General features: G+C 40.2%; 1 protein-coding gene across 3 annotated transcripts in view; it reads left to right on the top strand.

The window, feature by feature from the left end:
• Positions 1-16,961, top strand: part of AREL1 (apoptosis resistant E3 ubiquitin protein ligase 1) — a 41,445-nt gene that overhangs the window by 3,505 nt on the left and 20,979 nt on the right. For all 3 annotated transcript variants that reach the window (XM_032405580.1, XM_032405578.1, XM_032405577.1), the window contains exon 2: positions 12,043-12,357. The gene's annotated coding sequence lies outside the window, so the exon portion shown is untranslated. The remainder of the gene's footprint in view (positions 1-12,042; positions 12,358-16,961) is intronic.

The following is a 16,961-nucleotide window of genomic DNA, read 5'->3' as shown; positions in this document are numbered from 1 at the left end:
AAGCCTGTTCTACAAGTTAATGGTTTAATAGAGATGAATATTCATTTAGTTATCAGAAACCAAACAGTCTTGGTAAATATATGTTTTGTCATTTAGCCTGAATTGAACTGTACCATGTGATTTTTTTTTTTTTAATTGGGGGAGGGCAGAGAGAGGGAGAGAGAGAATCTCAGGAAGGCTCCACACTTAGCGTGGACACAGGGCTTGATCTCACAACCCTGAGATCATGACCTGAGCCAAAATCAAAAGTCAGACACTTAACCGACTGAGCTACCCAGGCGCCACACCATATGATTTTAATATGAATTTTTGTTACCTTGGATATTTGAAGGATTTGCACCACATTTTTCGGAGCTTCTAGCTGCAGCATCATTTCAGTGCAGTTTCCCTGTTGGTGTTGAGATGCTAGTAGTCAGCATCTGTTCATTGTATTTTCTATTCATTATCCTTTTTGGCCAGAGATCAGGTAAAGGTAATCTAATAATATACAACATACATTTTCTGCAAGGTCCCCTTGCTCTTATCCAGAGATCCAGCCTAGGTTATTTCAACCCCTCCTTTGTCCACTTAGAGAGGTTCCACTCCAAGGATACCCCCTGGTGTATGCGGTAAAGCTATTAGGAAGAAAAAGAAGTTAAAACCTCCCAAGTATGATCTAGTTTCTCATGTCTTGGTGAAGAAGGAAACCCAGCTGGGCTGTGTAAATGATTTATAGGAAAGATTGAAAAGGATTTGAAAAAAGTGTTTTAACCAAGCATTACCTGGATTGGGTAGGGATTAGGGAGGCATGATCAGAATCCTAGGGGGGGAATGAGAATGTAAAGTGGGGAACCAGATGTAATTTTTTAAAAATTACATTTTATTTTGGAGTAATTTTAGATTTATAGAAAAGTTGCAAAGATAGTAGAGAGTTCCTGTGTATCTTTCACCCAGTTCTTCCCCTAATGTTAACATCTTACATAACCATGGTACATTTGTCACATCTAATAAGAAATTAACTTTGGTACAATACCATGAGCTGAACTACAACTTTATTTGGATTTTACAAGTTTTTCCACTAACAGCCTTTTTCTGTCCTAAGATCCAAACCAGGATACCACATTGTATTTAGACCCTGTGCAATTTTGATAAATAGGTTGGGGTTTCCAGTGAGCTTTTTCTCTGCCATGTATATGGTTCAGTAATCACCTCTGACCATTGCTGAAGAGAGGAAGTCATTGACCATGAGAATAAACAATACTGTGTAGGTAGTGTTTTGTACCTCCTTAATTCCCCAAACACTGGTAACTCAGTGGAGGAGTTGGCTTTGCTCCCAGGAGGGTGGTATGAAGTTTCCTGAGAAGCTAAGAGCTAATCCTGATTGAGGGGCCCTTCCTGGGCTCCACTAACACCATGTGCTCACTTCATAGACTTCACTACACAGGACTATCACCAGTTGGTTTACTTGTCTGTCTTCTGTACTAAACTATATGTTTCTAAGGGGTCAGGGACCATCTTACTCATTTTGGACTCCTCAGGGTCCAACATAAGTTTGGCATCTAATAGGTTTTTAATACACATTTGAAGAAATTCATAGATCTTATTTGGTAACATTGATTATTAGGTCAACAAAAGTTTTGTTTTAATACTATGTAAGTGTTGAGTTTCTCCTTCAAATTGAGCCATCTCAGTTTGCCATTTCTGTGGCTAGTTGAGTTTTTCTTCCGGGAATCTTAAACAAAGAGCTATAAAATACTCATTTAAGATTGCTCTTTTTTTCTGATGTAAATAAATTATTTTCTTTAAAAATAACCATAGAATAGATGGCAGTAGAGGGAGGAATTGTGTTAGATTTTAAGTGTGTATGTGACGATTCCAGTTTCATCCCACTGGGCTGTAGATCTGGCCGTTTGCCTGCCACTTCATGCACAGTTAATGAAATAACACCTTCCTAGACTTATTGAGGGAGACGGCTTGTCAGATTCAGGGAATTCGTTTTAAAATTTTCCTGTTATAGCCAAGATTCAGTGGCCCAGGGTCACCTAAGCATAAAAGCTGCCATGGGATGGGAACACAGGGGCCTGTCCTAATTCTGTGGATCAGGCACAGCAGATTCCATTTGGTAAATAGAAAAAAAACATGTTAGGAGAGAGTTGTAAATTGAAGCTGCTGTTTTCTTGATGAAGATGAAAGACTGCAACAGGCATAGATTGGCCAGTTTTTCTGTTTTTCTCCAGATGTCCCAGGAAGTTACAAAATGAGCAATGATAAGTTGACCCTTGTGTCCTTGTTTTGTGCACACTGGCTTTGAATCCCTTTTTCCTCTTTTCTCTGAACTATGCAGAGAATGGCAAAGTCTATTCCAGGGGGCAGTTGAATCTAAACTGCGCTTTCATATGTCCTCTTCATTTCAAGTCGGACGAACTCTGGTTTGTTTTAAAGAGAATGGTGCAACAGAGAGAATCCAGATTGAATTAAGAAATGTAGAATTATGGGGCGCCTGGGTGGCTCAGTCTTTAAGCATCTGCCTTCGGCTCAGGTCATGATCCCAGGGTCCTGGGATTGAGCCCTGTATGGGGCTCCCTGCTCAGTGGGAAGCCTGCTTCTCCCTCTCCCACTCCCCCTGCTTGTGTTCCCTCTCTCACTGTGTCTCTCTCTGTCAAATAAATAATTAAAATCTTTAAAAAAATAAAGAAATGTAGAATTACTTTTGTCTCTCTCAGCTAAACCTTTATAAGCCTAACTTTAACCAGTGAATGATAAAAAAACGGTTCCAGCCTCCTCTCAGGTGAGAGTGATCTTATAAAATTTCTCTTCTGGGCGCCTGGGTGGCTCAGTCGTTAGGCGTCTGCCTTAGGCTCAGGTCATCATCCCAGAGTCCTGGGATCGAGCCCCACGTCAGGCTCCCCGCTTGGCGGGGAGCCCACTTCTCCCTCTCCCTCCTGCTCATGCTCTCTCTCTCCCTCACTATCTCTCTCAAATAAATAAAATCTTAAAAAAATAAATAAATAAAAGCTTCTCTTCAAAACCAGAAGGGCAAATAGTTTGTTGTCCTTGGCTTAACCTGCAGGTGCATGCTCTGGTTTTTGGAATTTTGTTGTTGTTTTAAGACCCAGCATCAGGGGTCCAGAGGGTTTATGTCAATTTGAGGAGAACTGAGGAACTAAAACATTGGCTCCATTTAGAAATGCCATTTATTAGGTTAAAGAGTAGGGGGAAATCTGTTAAAAGATAAAAATCTTTCCAAATTCTGAAACAGACTGTAACTGAAATGCTGCTTGGTAATGTGGGGAGTTGAATTTGAAAGAAACAAAGCAATAATAAAACCGAGTAATTAATGAGATAAAGGGCATGCAGGAGCTTAAAAAACTCTTGTTAAAAATGTTTTTATTCAGGGTGCCTGGGTGGCTCAGTTGGTTAAGCGACTGCCTTCGGCTCAGGTCATGATCCTGGAGTCCTGGGATCGAGTCCCACATCGGGCTCCCTGCTCAGCGGGGAGTCTGCTTCTCCCTCTGACCCTCTTCCCTCTCGTGCTCTCTCTCATTCTCTCTCACTCAAATAAATAAATGAAATCTTTAAAAAAAATGTTTTTATTCAGGATAGTTGACATATAATATTATCTATGTATTAGGTACAACATAGTGATTGGGCAATTACACACATTATGAAATGCTTACTACGGTAAGTATAGTTACTATATTTCACTACACAAAGTTATTACAGTATTATTGACTATATTCCCTTTGCATATTTTTCATCTCTGTGACTTAATTTATTTTGTAACTGGAAGTCTGTACCTCTTAATCTCCTTCACCTATTTTACCCATCCCCCACACCCCTCCCCTCTGGTAGCCATCAGCTTGTTCTCTGTATTTATGAGTCTATTTCTGTTTGTTTTGTTTTGTAGGTTCTACACATATGTGAAATCATATGGTATTTGTCTTTTTCTGTCTGACTTATTTCACTTAGCATAATATCCTCTTGGGGTCTGTCCATGTTGCTGTGAATGGCAAGATTTCATTCTTTTTTATGGCTGAGTAATATTTCATTGTATATATATACACATACATATGTACATATGCATATACATGTATACATACATACATGTGCATATATATACACACACACCATATCTTCTTTATCCACTCATGTATTGATGGACGCTTGGGTTGCTTCCATGTCTTGGCTATTGTAAATGATTCTACAGTAAACAGGGGGGCATATATCTTATTGATTTCAATCCCATTTTCTTCAGGTAAATACCCAGAAGTGGATTACTGGGTCATATGGTTCTATTTTTAATTTTTTTAAAGATTTTTTTATTTATCAGAGAGAGAGAGCCCAAGCAGGGGGAGCTGCAGGCAGAGGGAGAGGGAGAAGCAGGCTCCCCACTGATCAGGGAGCCCGATGCGGGACTAGATCCCAGGACCCTGAGATCATGACCTGAGCTGAAGGCAGCCACTTAACCGACTGAACCACCCAGGCGTCCCTATTTTTTACTTTTTTTTTAAGATTTATTTATTTATTTTATAGAGAGAACATGAGCCAGAGGGGCAGAGGGAGAGGGAGAGAGAATCTGAAGCAGACTCCCTGCTGAGCACAGAGCCCTACATGGGACTCAATCTCACGAACCTGAACCCAAGCTGGAACCACTTAACCAACCCGAGCCGAAACAGCTTAACCAACTGTGCCACTGAGGCCCCCTTATTTTTAACTTTTTGAGAATCCTCCATACCGTTTTCCCCAGTGGCTGCACCAGTTTGCATTCCCACCAGCGGTGCACAAGGATTCCCTTTTCTCCACATCCTCACCAACATTTATTATTTCTTGTCTTTTTGATATTAGCCATTCTGACCAGTATGAGGTGATACTGTGGTTTTGATTTGCATTTTCCTGATGATGAGTGATGTTGAGCATCTTTTTGTGTGTACTCTTGTTAAAAATTTTAACAAGAGATTTTCTTTTGTGAAACTTTTAGATAAAATTTCTAGAAGAAAATCTTTGTGTCCTTCAGTTAGGCTATAAAAAACACAAACTATAAAAGGAGAAAATTGATAAGTTGGATTTCATCAAAGGAAAAACTTTTTTCTTTAAATAACACTGTTAAGAAAATGTTAAAAACAAACCACAGGAAATATTTGTCAAACATATCTAGTAAAGGATTTGTTTGCAGAATATATAAAGAATTCTAACAACTAAGTAGTAAGAGGACAAACAGCTTGATTTTAAAAAATGCAAAAGATTTGGATACCAAAGAAGTGTCACAAATAGCCAATAAACACATGAAAACCTACCCTATATTGTTAGTCCTTAGGGAAATGCAAATAAAACCGCAGTGAGAGAGACCACTTCACACCTTTTAGAATGGGTAAAATTTAGTAGTGTGTTATTTAACCTCCATGTATTTGTGCTCTTTCCAGATTTTTTCTGGTGGTTGACTTTTAGTTTTATAGCGCTCCAGTCAGAAAAGATGCATGATATGACTTCGATCTTTTTGAATTTGTTGAGAAATTTGTTTTGTGGCCTAATATGTGATCTGTTCTGGAGAATATTCCATGTGCACTTGAAAAGAATGTGCATTCTGCTGTTTTAGAATGGAATGTTCTGAATATATCTGTTAAATCCATCTGGTCCAGTGTGTCATTCAAAGCCACTGTTTGCTTATTGATTTTCTTTTTGGACAATCTGTCCATTTATGTAAGTGGGGTGTTAAAGTCCCCTACTGTTATACTATTATCGATTACTTCCTTTATGTTTGTTATTAACTACTCGAAGTATTTGGGTGCTCCCATGTTGGGTGCATAAATATTTACAATTGTTATATCTGGTTGGATTGTTCTAGAATGATAACATTTAAAAGATCGACAATACCCAGTGTTGGCAGATGTGAACAACTAGAGCTGTCATACATTGCTGGTGGAAATGCAAGATGATACAGCTGCTCTGGAAAACAGTGTAGCATTGTTTCTTATAAGTTAAATATATACTTATGATATGACCCAGCAATCTCACTCTTAGCTTTTTACCCAAGAGAAATAAAAACATGTGTCCACAGAAGACTTATACTTGAATGTTCATAGCAGCTTTGTCATAATAGCCCCAAACTGGATAGAACCAAATGTCCTTCAGCTGGTGAATGGGTAAAGGAATTTTATTATAATGGGCTACTACACAGCAGTAAAGAGGAATGAACTACTGCTACATGTAATGACATGTATGGGTATAAAACGCATTGTGCTAAGTGAAGAAATGCCACACACAAAAGACTATTTTGTATATGATGCCATTTGGCATCTGTAAAAGGCAAAACTATAGTGATAGGAAGCACATCAGTGGTTGCACAAGGGGATCATGAGAAAACTTTGGGATGATGAAAGTTCTGTATCATGATTGTATTTTATATCATAACCCTATACAATTGTCAAAGCTCTAACTGCTTACTTTAAATTGGTGACTTTTACTATATATAAGCAGTACCTCAATAAAGCTGATTTGGGGAAGACTTTTTTTTTTTTTTTGCCAGTGATTTATGCAGGATTAGAAACTAGATTCAGATTAGTTCAGATCTGAATTCAGATCAGGCACTAAAATAATTTTGAAATAATGAGTATCCCTGAATTGAGTTGCAAAGAGCTTACTAGTTATCAAGTTGGATCAAGTTTAGGCTAAGACTTTTATTATTAATGAGAACAGGTGGAAATAAGATACACATTTTATTTGAAGGTGCTTGATCAGAGAATCAGAGTTTCAAATAATCAAGGAAAAAAGCCTGCGGGCTGATTTTGAACTCCCCCTCGTGCCCAAGTCTTTACTCGTTCTAATACTGTGACCACTGGTTTCTAGAAATACTCACTTCCTTTTGTCTCCAGTAAACTACTTACTTATACAGTTTTTTCCTCTTCTCTGATTGTTCCTTTTCACTCTTTGCTAGCTCCTTTTTTGGGGTGGGGGGTACATTTAAGGTTGATCCCTTCGTGGTTCCGTAATTGGTCTTTTCCTTGGTCTGTGTGTTTTGCATGGCAGTCCTTTCTCATTTCCTGTCTTGTAATTGCCTGCAGGATGCTAGTATCTCCATAGCTTCAGATGCTTATTTCCGTTTGTCTTGTGAATATATGTACCTGGATATCTCACAGACACTTCAAACTTAGTTCTGTACTCTTATCTTTCCCTATGCATTGGCTCTGCCTCCTTAATTCACCACCACCGTTCATCCAGGCTCCCAAGCGTAGAAAATCCCGATTTGTCCTTGGCTTCTTGCTCTCTTTTATCTTTTGACCTCACAGGTCACTAATCCTGTTGCTTCTGACTGGGAAACGATGCATACTCTAGCCCCCTCAATACTTTTCCGCTCTCAGGCAAAGTTACCTTTCTCCTTCCTTTGCCCTCCACACGTTGTTTATTCCTATTTTTGTTGTACTTGCCACGTTGTCGTGCCCATCCCCCACTTTGGACTGAGTTCATCGAAGTTAAGAAAAGACCCTGTCTTATTTATCCTTGTTACCTTAGCTTTTAGCACACAGTCTGGCAGACAGCAAATGCTCAAGAAATATGAAATGAATGAAGAATGAACCTTACAGAAGAACCTGAAGATGTTGGTGGATTACAGCCGGTGAAGTACAGTGAATTTGCTAAAACTAAACACTGTTTTAGCAAATTATGTCAGGCAAAGAGAAAATACAGATATCCAGGGCTGGGGGGACATAGCGGAAAAAACAATTTTATTTAAAATGTGAGTATATGGGATGGGTGGTAGTGGGGTAATAGACCATAAGTTGAGTGGGGATTGTAGTGTTTTCAAACCTCAGTTCATTACCTCTCTCTGGTCGTAGAGGATCGTGGGCATGTAACCCCTTGGGGGCTGGGAGCAGAGCCCCGAGCAGCCTTTCTGCCTCAGGTATCAAGTATCTGCCTATTTTGAACATACCCATATTTTACCTTTAGAAATTCATGCAAATTTTGCATTCTGTTTTATTACCTCTGAGTATTTTAAGGTGAAAATACCTTTTTCTCCCCACCCACCTCATCCTCTAGTGAGTAGTTGCTTTAGGAACTTGTGCCATTTATCCTCAGGCTTCCAGCACATCGGCCTGCCCCAATGCCCAAATCTGGGAGGCATGGGACAGGGTTACAGTCTCATGGCAGTATTCTAGCTTGCTGTGATGTGGGGGATTGTCTACTCAGGAGTATTATGTCATGGAACCGAGGAGGGTGAGCTCATCTTTGTTCTAATGAGGCTATTCCTGGAAGGCTGCAGTCAGTTGGAGGCACCTCATTACCAGATCGCTGGGGACCAGCTGGAGAGAGTTCACAGAAGACCCACAGGAATGATTAAGAGACTGGAGGGGCTGACTGATGAGGAAAGAATATAAATGAAAACTGTATAACTTGGCTGAACCGAGATAGCAAGAATACACAACTGTATAAATATCTCAAGAGAATAAACTTGATGGGGGAGGGCAGTCTCTTATGGTGGGATTTGGGGGAGAGTAAACCAAGGCTGAAATTAAGTAAAGGAAAATGTAAACTAATAATCTAAAGTACCTGATGGTGTACTTTAATTTTTGGAACCTTCTTAGGTCACTCTAAACTAGACCTTTTATTAATTGAATGATTTGGTTTTTTAAAGTTGATTTTCCTGGACTTGTGGCTGGTGCTCCTGTATAGAGAATCCTAAAGACTCCATCTTTCAAAGCCAACATCTTTCTTTTGTCTTGTCTTTCTCTGTGGGACTCCATGGGCGATAGTTGGGTGATTGTGGGCTGCCACTGCTTCTTTCTTTCTTCACCAGAGTTCCAAAGTGGATTTTCACATCCTTTTTTTCACGGCTTTTTATAATAGCATTTTAAAAGCAGACACTGAGTCAGTAATATGTATTGTAATAATTTTAGAAACCTGGTTATGGGATTGGTCCCTGAGGTACTGGTTTTAGGAAATTACAGCCTTAATGAAATGCAAACATAATTGGAGGAAACATGTACTTTGGGAAATGATTGTATAAAATCCGACTTTGGGGTATGGGAGGCATAAAACTTTTAAACAGCAGTTGAAATTAGGAGAAATATTTGCATAATGTTGCCAGTTTTATAGCTCTTTTCCTAAGAGGGGACAGGAGAACTGGAAGAAAATGATTTTATGCTTTTTTGATTTATGAAAATGAGTTCATTTACAAAGCAGTTATGCAGCTTTAAGACTGAGACCTCTATGCTAGAGAGTGGTAAACTTTTCTTGGAAAGGGTCAGATAGGAAAGCTTTGTAGACCCTAAATCTCTGCAGCTACTCAGCTTTGCTTTTGTGGTGCAAAAGTAGTCATAGACCATATGTAAACGAATGAACTTGGCTGTGTTCATCCTTTTTTTTTAAAAAACCAGGCGACTATCTGGATCTGGCCTGCAGGCTGTAGTTTGCCAACTCCTGCTCTAGACCTTTGCTCCCGAAAGCATGATCTGCAGACCGGCAGCATCAACACTCCCTGTGAGCCTGCTGGAGAGACAGAATCCCGGGTTGCTTTCCAGAGGGGCTGCCCTGGAGCCTAGACCAAGCTTCTCAGACTTCAGTGTGTGTAGGAATCTCATGGGGGCACTTATCAAAGTACAGACTGAGATAAACTGAACAATATACTAGCTACTGGGAGACAAAGATGAGTCAGACCAGTCAGTGTCCTCAGACACCCCAGAATTCATTCGGAGAGACTACTGTATAAACAAATAATTACAATACAGACTAATAAATGCTGTAATAGAGGTATTTTCAGCACAGGAGTATCACAGCGGAGCAAGTGATTGGTTCTGTGTGGCATGGGGGCAATCCTCAGAGGGGCCTGAGAATTGGACCAGGAAGGGGATGGTGCTTGAGTTGAATTTTCAGGCTTACTAGAGACACTGAATGAAGCATTGTCAGGGGTAGGCATGGTAGTTCGTGGTGGGGTGCGGTAAAAATGATATTAGAACTAGGAGTTATTCGGGTGCCTGGGTGGCTCGGTTGGTTAAGTGTCTGCCTTCGGCTCAGGTCATGATCCCAGCATCCTGGAATCGAGCCCCACATCCAGCTCTCTGCTCAGCAGGGAGTCTGCTTCTCCCTCTCCCTCTCCCTCTGCCCCTGCGTGCTCGCTCTCTAATAAATAAATAAAATCTTTTTAAAAAACCACTATTAAAAAAAAAGAACTAGGAGTTATTTAATTTAATAACCAAATAGCTGATTACAGGGCTGGAGACCCATTACGATCATAATGAATAGAAATAAAATTTCAGTTACATTCTATTATTTTTAGCTAATTTTTTTATGATGCTCTTTCCCTGTTTGAAAAAAGGATAACTTGCCTGTTCTCTCCCCAAAAGTTATTTGTTCTCCAGAAATAGAAACTTTTAATATCTTCTTACATCAGTAAGAATTTAGAAAACACTGAAAGGTACAGCTTGAAAATAAAAATTATTTATAATTCCAAACACCAAGAGATGATGACTATTAATATTTTTGTGTTGTTCCGTCTAGTTTTGTTTATGTAACATTTTAAAAATTGGGCTCATGCTATGTAAATAATTTTGTGCTTGCCTTTTATTTAGCATTTTTTTGTGAGAAATTTCTTTCGTTACTCCTTAAAAGGTGTCATTTTTTAATGCTTAGATAGCATTCTAATGGAGCTCCTATAGTTTATATAACTCTTATCTTGTTTGTGGATCCTTTAAGCTGGTTCCAGTTGCTAGTTGACCTAGCTTTTGGCTCATGTACTTGGCAATTCTATCACCATATTTTAAAATAAATACATATATTGTTTATTTGTAATTATAAAAGTTTGCCAACTTGTTTGATCTGCTGGCCTTCACTCATTCCGTTCTGCTGTTCTTACTAGCATTGTGGCTTTTCTTTCTTGGTTTCCCAGGGTAGGGAGACAGTAGGGTAGTCATTAAAAAGCATGGATTCTGGGTCCAGGTTGTCTGGGTTTGACTCACCTCTACTACTTAACAGTGCATTATCTTGAGAAAGTACCTCAATTTCCTCATCTGCAAAAGAGGGATAATTTTATCTGGGGTTGTGGTCCTGGGGTTGTGAGTTAATATATATGAAGCACTGATCACAGTTCCTGCCGTGTGGAAAGAGAATCTCTTTTTTTTTTTTTTTAGTGATGAGTAGTCTCTTCTCATTTGTTTTATGGTGGCTATTTGTGTATGCTTTGCCATACCCCCTTTCTGTTATGTTTAGTTTATAAATGTCTTTGAGTTACACACTGACTTTACTAGACTTTACTTAGTGTCTTTATCTTGAAAGTTCACAGACTTTTTTTCCCCACTCAGAAAAGTAAATTTTACTATTTAAAAAATAAAATCAATGTTGTTTCACCATGTCTTGGAAATGCAGACATGGGCGCAAGGGGAGCAGCCTGCATAGACAGATGGGTTAGGTTTTAAAGCTTTTTGGTGGTTTTCCCTTTCCAAGGGAGTATTACCTTGATTGCTTCTATGGCATAATAAGGCCCTCTGAAATGTGGCCCCACCTATCCTGTGGTCTCGTTTCTCTTCACCCTATTCCCAGACCCTGTGCTCCAACCCCATTAAACTGGAACCGGGCATGTGGTAGTGATGAGGCTTACTCTTTATTTTTTTCTTTTTTAAAGATTTTATTTATTTCTTTGAGAGAGAGCACAAGCAGGGGGAGGGGCAGAGGGAGAAGGAGAAGTGAGCAGGGAGCCTGATGCGGGGCTCGATCCCAGGACCCTGGGAACATGACCTGAGCCAAAGGCAGACGCGTAACGACTGAGCCACCCAGGTGCCCCAAGGCTCACTCTTTAAATTTGTGCCCTCGTTGCTTCTCTTGAAGGATTAGAATCGACTACAGTGCTGGAGCTTCCTTTTGGGGAGTGACACAGTTAAGGCAGTGAGGCTGCCACTTGCCTTTTGTTGTGGAGTTTTAATTGGGAAAGCTTAGTCGAGGTTTACCAGGCCTTGGTTATTTTTAGGGCCCCAGAGTTTCCTCTGCCCGTCCTATCTATCTCCTCTTTGTTGTTTTCTGGGCATTCTCTTTCGGAAATAAAAACCTCTTCCACTGACCCTTTTTTTCTCCGTTGAATAGGATCCCGGGACAAGAGAACAGATGCATCCTTTGGCAGTCGATTGCACCCTGCCCTAGAGAGAAGTCCAGGATAATAGCTTTTGGGCCTATATTTCTCCACCCTGGAATTCATCCAGTTCATTCCAGAAATATTGACCCTCTGCTTCTGTGACACCTCCTCAATGAATGTCTGATGGACAGACACTTTCCGTTGACCTTGCAGCAATTTTCTTTCCTGTGGAGGTTGGAAGAAAAGGTGAATGGTGCCAAAAGTTGCCTGCTTTGGTGAATAGGAGTGTTCCACTTGGTTCTCAGAACATGGGCCCTCGTTTAAAGGTAAGAGCATAGAGTAGTTCAGATTCACTTGGTATTGGGATACAGAACATGGACTCAGTGACCAGTTCCTCAGCCTTTCCAGCAAGGGATAGCTGTTGAAGTGCACAGTTGCAATTAGAATCTGACCCCCCCGCTTCTTCCCACCCCTAGAGCACCTCTGAGGATAAAGAAATCAATTCTCTGTTTCTGGGAAATGACTTTTTCACAACTGGCCTTTAAAGGCAGGGCTAAAATTTATTAAATATTGTAATTACGAATCTTTAGACTCCTAAAAAAGCAAAGAGTTTTAGAAGATGTATGTTAGTCAACTTTCTAACATTCCCTTGAGACAGGCACTTTCAAGTATTCCCCCACCCCCGCCTTTTGTAGGTAATGTGAGCCAAAGTACTGTAGTATTAAGCAACTTGCCCGGGATCTTTTAGTAAGCAAGTGATATTTTTGCATTAGATAATTGGTACTGCATTCCATTTTCCTTTGTCATGCTTTATTTTTATTTCAAAATATTTTAAAAAGGGCCATAAGCATTTATTTTTCTAATTTTAACCTCATGGTGCGACGCCTCACAGTAAGATTAAGTAATGTTTTTCATACATTCTTTTACCTGTTTTTTTCATCTTTCCTCATCCCGAATACTTCTCTGTTGCTATGACTCCATCCTTTGTCATGATTTAGTGTCATATGAGGCTTAGAACATTGGGTTTCAGAGTTAGGCACAGGCTTGAGTCTCAGCCCTGTCACTTAACCAGCTGGGAGATGTTCAGCAAGTTAACTTTCCAAGCCCAGCTTTTGTGTGTGTGTGTGTTTTTTAATCTATAAAATGAGAATAATAGTGTTTATTTTACCAAATTGTTAGGGAGACAATTACTTAGGCTAACACATATAAGGACTTAGTGCTTCACCTATCGTAAGTGACTCAATAAGGATAGGGAGTAAATATTACTTTACTACTACTGTTATTCTGCTAGCTTAGAGAATCACAGTTTGCTGAATTGTATAAAAGCAAGATATTAAAGAGATGAACTTGAAAACAAAATACTCATGTAGCCAAATGGAATGAATTGGTGTGGCAGAGGCTTAACATACTGCTTCTTTGTGCTTGAATTAGACTCGGGAAGAGTTGCAAGATAATTTTATGAAGAAGAAGCATGAGCAGCAGAAAGTGGGGGGTGCTATAGAAACTGTTCTAGAAAAATAAATGCTCAAGATTAGGAAGATAGAACCATAAAACCAGATACCATGCCATGCATGAGAACCTGTGACTCTGGTTGTAGGTATTTGGTACAGACTTGCAGAACTACAGTAAACTGGTAACTTGTGGTCTGAAGAGTTTATAATCCCTGGCTCAAGTGAATGTACTGCCACTTAGAGAAGTCTTTAAAAACTATATCGGAGAGGAGGTCACATCTAGAAAATTCCTGATCCTTAGGCATTCTGGACAAAGGAAAGAACAGACATTGGACCATATCCATTCAGATATTTCATTCATATTTATTGCAATTACTATATGCAATTACGTTGGATGCCATGGAGAATTTTGAAGAGTAGTCTTTGCCTCCTGTTATTTACCACTCTGAAATGTAAAATAAAACAAACATGGGACTAAAATGAAAGAGAATATAAATCTCTATAAGATAAATAATAAAGTACTGTGGGCATTCGGAGGAGGGATGGAATTTCTCAATTGAGACTGAGGGAAGATTTCAGGGAGGGGAGACAGGATTTTCCCTAGACTTAGGGTTAGGAGATTTCCCATGGATGGAGACATGAGAGGGGAGTGGATAGTCTAGGCAGAGGAAGGGACTTTTGCAAAGTATGGAAATGGGACGTTTCAGAGCTTAGATGTAAAGGTGGAAAGGACTCGAGTCAGGTAGATCATAGGATGAAAACAAGGGACTGTGGGAGATGGGGCCAAGGGGAATGCTGTGGGTGGGGATGGGAGTGGAGACAGAGCAGAGAGAGCCTTGCTGGGGTCAGGAAGAGGACAGAAAATGCTAACAGAATGGAAGTGAAATCTGGAATAAAAATGATCTGAGTGACAAAGATGGGAAGGTTTGTGACAGCATTCAAGAGGAACAAGACAGGAGGAAAACGTAGAAGGAAGGCAAGTTCAAAATGTGACCAGTTGAGGGGGGTGGTAATTGGAGGGAGAGATGAACCATGAGAGACTATGGACTCTGAGAAACAAACAGGGTTTTAGAGGGGAGGGGGGAGGGGGGATTGGTAGCCCAGTGATGGGTATTAAGGAGGGCATGTACTGCATGGAGCACTGGATGTTATACGAAAACAATGGATCGTGGATCATCACATCAAAAACCAATGATGTATTGTATGGTGACTAACATAACATAATAAAATTTAAAAAAAAATGTGACCAGTTGAGAAATGGGTAGATATAAAATTAGAATAGTATGAAGAACTTCCATGTAGGCAGAAATTTGAAGTACAGTAAGAAAAGCCATGCCTTTTGTAACTCATGCATTTCCCATTGAAGAAAATGTGGGCCAGTAGAGAGGTTCCCAGAGTTTCCTACTGGCTCCGACGCAGAGGGATAGTGGTGCTGCTACCACTACTGGGAATGAGTGTAATAATAACTCAAACTGGCAATTCACTGTGTGCCATATTCTAGGCTGTTCACATGCATTAACTCATTTCATCCTCACAGACACCCCTGCGAGGTATACGCAGATATACCCCATTTGATAGGTAAGGAAACTGGCTTTCCCTAGAGAGATGAAATAACTTGTCCATGGTCACACTGTGAGAGGCAGAGAATGGGTTTGAACCCGGGGAGTCCATGCCCTCATCCTCTCTATTGTCCTCTTTGCTATACTGTTTGATTTTAGAGTCCTGATGGCTATGCAGCATTAGATTGAAGTCCTACCACACTAAAGGAGACGGTGCCGTAGAAATGACTAAACCTCAACTCCTTTTATAGCAAGGAGAATTCTGAAGCCTGGCCAGGTCACACACTTGCAGCCTTGGAACTGGTCTGCAGGCCTCTGATTTAACTGCTTGTCCACTGCCTCTCCCAGAAAAGGTGGTCGCAGTTGTCAGAGATAACGCATTGGAATTTTCCCGGCCCTCATGATAATGTGCCATAAATCTGGCATGGCTCTTGTTCTTCCAAGGAGTAAGAGACTTGAGACCACAAGTCCTATAACATCACCACGTGCACTTTATTTTCTTCGGAGTGTTAGAACTTTGCTAAAGACCAGATTTTCATGTCCAGGATCAGATTGGATGACGTCCAACTGAGGGAGTACTTCAGACAGTTAAACTGCCAGTCTGGGTTCTACCAAGTCATCTAGGAAGTCATCTGCATCCTGGAAGTTGCTTTTTTTGGATGCTTTTTTGAGAGATGAAAGCAGCTTTCAGCATAAGGTCCCAGGAGATGAGATACTTGTTTGGGAAGGAGGCTCAGTAGTTGTGATCCCAAATTTGGAGTCTATATATTGTCTCTTTATAATAGACCCTTCTGGGAGCAGCCTAATCCATGGATATTGACTGTGCTAATGTTCCCTGTGTGGATTTCTTTTCTAGTAGGACTTTAGACACTAGTCTAAATAGGGATTTCAATGAAACGCGACATGGTCATTCCTCAAATTACCTACTGTCTCTGGATACCATAGACAGTTGCTATGAGAGGAACTGATGGAACTAATGGCCATTTTCTGTCTCCCACTTAAATTTTTCCAGTACAATTAGATATAAAAGTAATTTCTTTAAGTAATATTCTAGTGCTGATTAAAGGTGCTGGGTTCAGCTAATGCTGATAACCTTTATATACATTGACTTGAAAAGCATGAATTCACCACATTGTAGAATGGAGAGCTTTTACAGCCTATACTAAGGTCAGAACTCGGTGATAAGATACCAACGTCAATGTACATTGCATTTTTCCTTGGTAATACCTTGGGTGGTTCAAACAAGTAATGACAATTGAAGTCTTATTCTGGAAACAAGTTTAATAACAGTGAAAGTTTCCCCTCAAACTCTGGCCTCTGTTTGAATTGTTCTGACCTTAACGGGCATCACTTAGGAGAAATACAGTCTCCTCCTTTTGTTCCTTTCCTTGGCCTTTCTGCTGAGCTCCTCTTCCATAGGACCTGTTGTCTGAGTACTAACAGCAAAAATGACTTCTCCTACATGCCCACTGCTTATTACTGGGATGACCCATGGTTCGCTTTACTTATATAATGCCAACATGATGATAGTAATACTTGCTTTTAAAAAATCCACATTTGATACAGCTATTTCCACTCAGATGAATTACTTCTAGAGGAAAATAGAAGGGGAAAGTGATTCCATTATCCTCTTTGCTTGTGTTAATTAGCACTACTTTGCAAGGGGGAGGGAAACTGTCTTGGGGCCCTGGATCTAAGAAGATGAAAGCCATGTTATTGCATTTTGTAATTAGCACTAAAGCAAGTGGCTGTTTGTGGTATTCCTAGGGTGGTCATAGATTGGAAGTCTTTAGAAGGAGTGAAGATGCAGTGACTGTTTCACCGCAGTTCGTCATAGGGCACCTGTCAGGCTAGAGAGAGGACAGGGATAGTAAGGCTCGAGCCCGTCAACTCAAGCCATATGTTCCTTGTCTCTCCCTG

The sequence above is a fragment of the Phoca vitulina genome, unplaced genomic scaffold (assembly GCF_004348235.1).
Source record: "Phoca vitulina isolate PV1807 unplaced genomic scaffold, GSC_HSeal_1.0 scaffold7, whole genome shotgun sequence".
NCBI lineage: Eukaryota > Metazoa > Chordata > Mammalia > Carnivora > Phocidae > Phoca > Phoca vitulina.
Note: the sequence above shows the minus strand (reverse complement) of the source record. Positions and strands in the feature narration are given on the sequence as shown.